Here is a 6295-nt window from a genome sequence, read left to right as displayed (position 1 = left end):
CAGGTGCAAATTTATTGGCATGTCTGTGTAATGAGGTTGAAATGAGGGGAGAAAAAAAATAACCAAAATCTGGAGCAGGGGGAGGATTTGTCAGTAACAAGAGATGGTCTGTCCTTTTACACTGTGCAGTACCTGTGTCACCAGGCAACAGTTATCCTGGGGCTTTGGGCAAGTAATTCTCATCACCCTCTTAATTCCCATCTCAAAGACATTGCAAAAAGCCTTCAGGCTGTTCGTGAGAACATTTTTACTTTGTTAGGGCTTGAACTGGGGGCGGCAGGATCCTCTGAAGTGGTGAATCTCGATATGAGGAATGAGGATGCTCCGCCGGGATTGCCACAAGGCAGCTCTGAAGTGGAATCAACAGTTTAAAAACAGCACACTCCCGTCTAACTACACCAAACTGAAGGCTGCTGGACAAATGAAAAGCCAACAGCCACTGAAAAAAAAAAAAAATCAGAGTTATGAAAGCAGAAGAGAATGAAATGAGCAAAATAATTTTGCAGGTTATGGAGCGTTCATGTGTTGTTTTTGAAGGATATTTTTTAACTCTGAGTAATGTGAGCACAGTGCTGTGGTTTTTCTTTGCTGCATCTGGAAAGGGTACCCAAGGAACTCAGCAATTTGTCACATGTTTATTTGTGTTGAAGTGAGCCACAGATTTGTAGGTTACTTAATGTAATAGAGGAGAGTGAAAATGGAGCAAGTGCAAAATTTTATAATACAGGATTACATCAACAGAGAACACTTACCAATAGGAAACAGGGACTGTGTAACATTTATAGGTGAAGGCAGGTAAGTATCCAAAGTAATTTGAAAAAATACCAATGTGGGGATTGTAGTATCTAATCTATTTTTCTTAGAGAATGCTCTTAAATGTGAAAAAAAACTGATGTCTTTAGGGCAAGTTCATATCTAACACAAATTGCTGTATCTTCAGTGTTTCAGAAGAACGATGACATCCTATATCAGCCAAAGAATCTGTCTGAAATTGTACGGAAAATAGAGTCTGAAAAGAAAAACAAGACATCCTGGTATTCAAATGCACCCAAATCAAAGAGCCGTCATGATCAAATATTTAGAAATTTAAGCTTGCTGCCAAAGTGTAGCTCATTAAAACAGTGATTAAAAACCTAACTCATAGATGCTTTGGTAGGACCTCAAATTGATCTGATTTCCTGATTTTGTACAGATTTTTGTAATGATTTATCACTGTAGGGAAACACTTATATTAAATTGCATTAAAAATTAAAAAGTCCATAGTAATTATCCTTTCCCCCCCCCAGAACAATGCAATTATATTCAATGCTATGAGTGACTGAAAAAATTATGTACACTCATGCATAAGCCCCAGTGCTATATTTTGTAATGTTAAAAATCTGGGGAAAGTTTTTGGCAGCATTGCAAAACTTTTAAAGACTTTGCCATTTCCACAAAAATATTCAGTATTCGAGGAAAAGCCGTTTATCATAGAAAACACATTGTATAACAAAGTTACAATCTCTAATTAATACAGGAGATTTTCGCTGTGCATTGAATCCCAAATTTGGAATTATCAGTGAGAAAGGTAATTAAGGATAAAGCTGCTGGAGATAAGTAACTCTTCAGCCATCTTCTGGGTGACATATGAAAGCGTCCAAACACTACTGTGAGCAATTAATCTTCTATAACTCACACAATATGCAGATTAAGAGCAGGTCTAGGCCTGAGCTGCACAACACATGCTGAAGTTTTGAATCTGTACGTGTAGTTGGCATCACATTTTGGGTTTTGCCCCAGTGGGTCTTCCATAAAAGGTTGGTTGTGGAGACAGGAAAAATAATATATGCCGTTAAATTGTTTATTAGCACAGGAACTTCACACAGTGGAAGGAATGATTGTTTATTGAAACAAGACCTTCAAGGGACTCTTTAATTATAAAACAGCTTGATATTTTAAAGAAAATGACAGAGACAACGGAAAGAACAATTTACTGTGGGTAACAGGTTGAGTATAGCTTGGGGCCTATTAATCAGTCATGCATAACCACTATCCCATAAAGAAATTGGAATAAACATACAGAAAATACTGCCTCTGCAAGAGGATTCAAAGAAACATGGCTAGGTTTTAAAATGTAATTAACAGTTGCATCATAACACATTAAGAGGAGCAAAAGCAGTATCTGTCTCGCAACAGTAGATGAATAAAATGAAGACATCAGTTCTCCAGCTTTGGAACCCACTGACAGCAAGTTCTGCAGAAATGGGAGCACGGGTCTGCTGCCACTGGTACTGAGGCACCAAGCAAGGCTTTGAAGCAGGTGGGTTTTTTGCTGGGCATGTCCAGTTTCAAAGCCAGAGAGGTGGGGACACAGAATTTTGCCTTGAAGTTTTCTAGAAAATAAGCACAGAAATCACCAAATCTGATATCTTTTAAAACACCTGCACCTGTAAATGTGCATAAATGCTTAATAATGGAATGAGGGTGTTTTCCCATCAGCATTGTGCACAGTGATGAAATAAAAAGAAACATGAGGGGGGCAGAATTTTCCACGTGTGACTTTATTGGTGTGGATTATCCAAATTGCTGTTAGTGCAGCACCCAACAAGGTTATTCAGTGAGCTGTGATGAACTCTGGGTTCAGCCTGGCAGAAGCAGGAGGTAACCCTTTGGAGGAGCTTTTGTTTACCCCAGAGTGCTATTCTGAAAAACCCAAGCCTTTGGGAAAGCATTATCTGCCTGATAATCCTCCCAAACGTGAGACATTGAGCTACTCTTGATTACAGGGCACTGAAATTTAGTGGGGTTTGTTTGCTTGTTTTGTTTTAAATGAAGAAGTGCCTGTGATCACCCATCTTTCAATCAAGCAAAACAGACTAATGCACACATCAACACGTGTAAAATGTGTAATTGCAGGGGATGATGGCACGTGTGGAGAGTTATGTGGCCAAATGTAAAAATCAGTAAATAGTCATCTTGGTCCCTCCAGACACAATTGGTTTGTCTTTTTTTCATGGCCTCACAGAATTTTGGAAGTGGAGACCCAACTGCTTGCAGTGGTCTGGCTAGAATTTTAGCCACTCCTGTTTTCTGCATTTCCAAATTAAGATGCTTTTTATCTCATTAATCTCTTCTAGGAAACACCTCGTTTTATTCACCCTGAACCTGTAGCCTGATGCCCACCATTAACTCCATCTGCTTCCCCTGTCTCAGGTAAGGATGTCAAAATGCCATTATTAAAACTGGAAGGACTGTTTTGTGGTCAGCATGCTGAGAGTAAGAGATTATATGTAAAATTAGGTGGGTGAGGCTGTTTGGAGGTGCAGTTTGGTTTTGTCAGTCAGAGACTGTTGTGACAGGAATTTTCTTGACTCCAAATTCTTCCTGAGGCATGGCAGCACCAGGAAGGCATGGGTGGTGACCCCTGAGCAGGGACAACCCCCAAATAACAGGGACACATAACAGGTGGCATATCCCATATATTACATTTGTAACTGCATTACTAATTCTTTCCCCCACCTCTTTTAATCAAACAGTTTGTGTTGCTGTGCAGGTGACATTTTAACTGGGCGAGTAACATCTTTTGCTTGATTTTAATTGGAGCAGCAATAAATCCTTCCATTCTCACATCCTGGTATGAGGTGATTTCCCTTTTTTTTCTCGTAACAAATTTTTGAATACAACAACAACAAGGACCTTCCCAAGTCCTTCTTTAATGTCTCCTGCTACTAAGAATATGTGCCATCTTATTTTAATAAACTTGCACAGTGTCACCCATAAGTAGTTCAGGTTTATGAGGCTTTTCTGAAGATCTCAGTAAAGAGAGCATATATGTATATATATGTATGTGTGTGTGTGTATTTAATTTTTTTCCCAAGGGTTTGTTTGTAACCATGAGCTGTCTTCTGATAGGAATGGGATAGAGCTTTTCCCTGAAAGGCCTGAGTATATCCACTGAGCATCTGAGGTCCCTCCTCAGTTGTCTGGTCCCACACCAACCCCCGTGGCAGGATCAGGACCCCAGCCAAGGAAAGTGTTCAGTGGGGTGAGTTCTCAGTGCTCCCAGAGCTGGGCACAAATGGTCTCCTGCAGCTCTACCTCCTGAGAGTTAATGAAGATTAGATCCCATCTAGAAATATAGCCCCAACACACTGAAACTTCCTCAATAAATTTTAGGATAGACTTTAGTGTGGAATTACAGCTGCAGGTCTCCAGCCATTAAAAAATGAATTATTGTTACGGATGTAACTCGGCAGCAGAGCAGCCTGACAGCAACGGCCTGAGCTAATTCCCCCAAAGATTCGTCTCTGTTCCTGCAAGATAAGTGCTCCAGCCTTGTTTCCTTCTGTTGGATTTTTACACAGTGCCTCGTGGAGCACGGCACCGTCCCCATTTGCATGTGCTGTACAGGGCTGGATTGACAATATCAGCCAGGGTATTATGTGACACCTAATTTGGAAACACTTGGTGAAGGTTATCTCTGCCTCAAGCAATGATACCACGAGGCTGAATATAAAGCTGTTAGAGTAATTTCTAGTGAATAATGTATTAAATAACTTTACTTCCCCTCTCCCTCCCTCTGCACGTGACTTGTTTGAGACTTTTTTTTTTTCTTTAAAGAAAGAAGGAACTATTTAATAATGAAACTAGAATGATGTTGAATACATAAGTTACAGGTGGCAGATCTGGAGACAGATTTTAGCCTGGTTATATACTTTAAATACTCAAAATATTAGCTGTAATTCTTTACTGGTAAGTTTTGATTTGCAGGTCATTTGTGAGTGAGCTGTTACAGTTCCAGGCTATTTTGAGTGGCTGCTCAATCACCTGTTGTTACTTTTTCACTCCAAATGGCTAAAGGTGATTCATAGCTTTTCATATTTTATACCCTTTACTTTTCTGCTTGAAGATGAAATTTAATTTACACCAACAATCTGAAGTGCCCATTGCTCTGGGAGCCATTCCCTGTTTATTATTTGTTCTTTTTAGAGATGACAGAAACAAAACACAAATGGGCAAGAGGTGACTTTTTTTTCAAAATAATACCCTTTGTTTATGATGAACTTTGTAACCCTCAGCTACTTGTTTACAGGAAGTATAAGAGGCTCAAAGAGAGAAAATGCCTGGAGAATATTTGTTCGAGTCCTCAGAAGTGTTTTGTGCTCCCAGAAATTCAATTAGACGTAGGAGCAGTTTGTAACGTTCATTTTGTTATGGCAAGTCCTTTATTTATCTTTTCATGTTGCCATTTTACCACCAGTGATGGTGTGGTCACCTGAAGCTGTGGTGTCCTGGCAAGTGACAGCTGTGACTGGACATTAATGCTCAGGTACAGGCTGATCCGGCTGCCACTGGACCAGGTAGCACATTCCCATTCCAGAATTCCATTTTCTGGAAGTGTTTTAGATTCTCTGAATTTCTTTAGGAGTAAAAAAAAAATAATAAGAAAATAAAAGAGAACAAGAGAAAGAGAGAGGGAAAAAATTTTATCTGTGAAAAGGGAGAAGTTTCTCTCTGCTCACGATTTTTCAAGCTTGTTCAATTGTAACAACCTCATGGATAGCAAATTGGTGCCATTTTTATCTGAGGAAAAACAGGAAGGTAACTGCCCTCAAAGGAGTAGGTAAATATATTTTTCATGATTTTGTAGTCTCGCTTGTGTTTCACTCGTGGCAGTTTCACAGATGTCTTTCCTCTTTTATGTTGCTCTCTTCTTTTTTAAGAAAGCCAATTTAAAATTGCTAATTGCACCTACCCTTAGATGTTCGTGCTGCATTTCATGGAGATGGGATAGAGTCAGTTCCATAATGTGCAGGCAAAGCTTGAGCCCCACACATGCAGGGGATTCATATTATAACTTCTGGCATTTTTCCAATAAACAGAAGGGCAAATCATTTGTGCAGGGCTGGTATCAAAAGAGAAGGACTAAACGCAGTTTAATTGAACATTTGTTCTTAACTTTACTCAGGGACATTTGACATGAAAATTCTTGCCATATTTGAAACCAGTTATGTGTGTCCAGAACTACATGGTTTAGGGAGGTAGTGGAAGATGATTGTGTATTGTACAACCTCCCAGGCTCTCAGGGACCATTAGAATTGCAAACCTGTTACCCTGGCAACCACAAAATTTGACAGGACTTGAAACCTCTGATCTCTCTGGATAAGGTAGCAGCATTTATAAAATTTGCTCATTCACCTTACTATAGTTGCTACAGTTAATGCTGAATTGCATCAGTAGCTTCTTCTCTGCTGAAAAGCCCTCAGATGGCTGTGGAGTTAATAGATAACAGCAATAGAGAGTTATAGAACAGAGC

General features: G+C 39.6%; 1 long non-coding RNA gene across 1 annotated transcript; it reads left to right on the top strand.

Annotated features, from left to right (window-relative positions):
• The first annotated feature begins 1770 nt into the window (after positions 1-1770).
• LOC120322833 lies at positions 1771-5450 on the top strand. The gene is made up of 3 exons (XR_005562766.1): positions 1771-2299; positions 3117-3192; positions 3892-5450. It is a non-coding gene; the product is annotated as an uncharacterized LOC120322833 (long non-coding RNA).
• The last annotated feature ends 845 nt before the right edge of the window (positions 5451-6295 follow it).

This window comes from Pipra filicauda, unplaced genomic scaffold, assembly GCF_003945595.2.
Source record: "Pipra filicauda isolate LSUMZ 115617 unplaced genomic scaffold, ASM394559v2 scaffold159_size1710840_pilon, whole genome shotgun sequence".
Taxonomy (NCBI): Eukaryota; Metazoa; Chordata; class Aves; order Passeriformes; family Pipridae; genus Pipra; species Pipra filicauda.
This window is presented reverse-complemented; position numbering and strand designations above follow the sequence as displayed.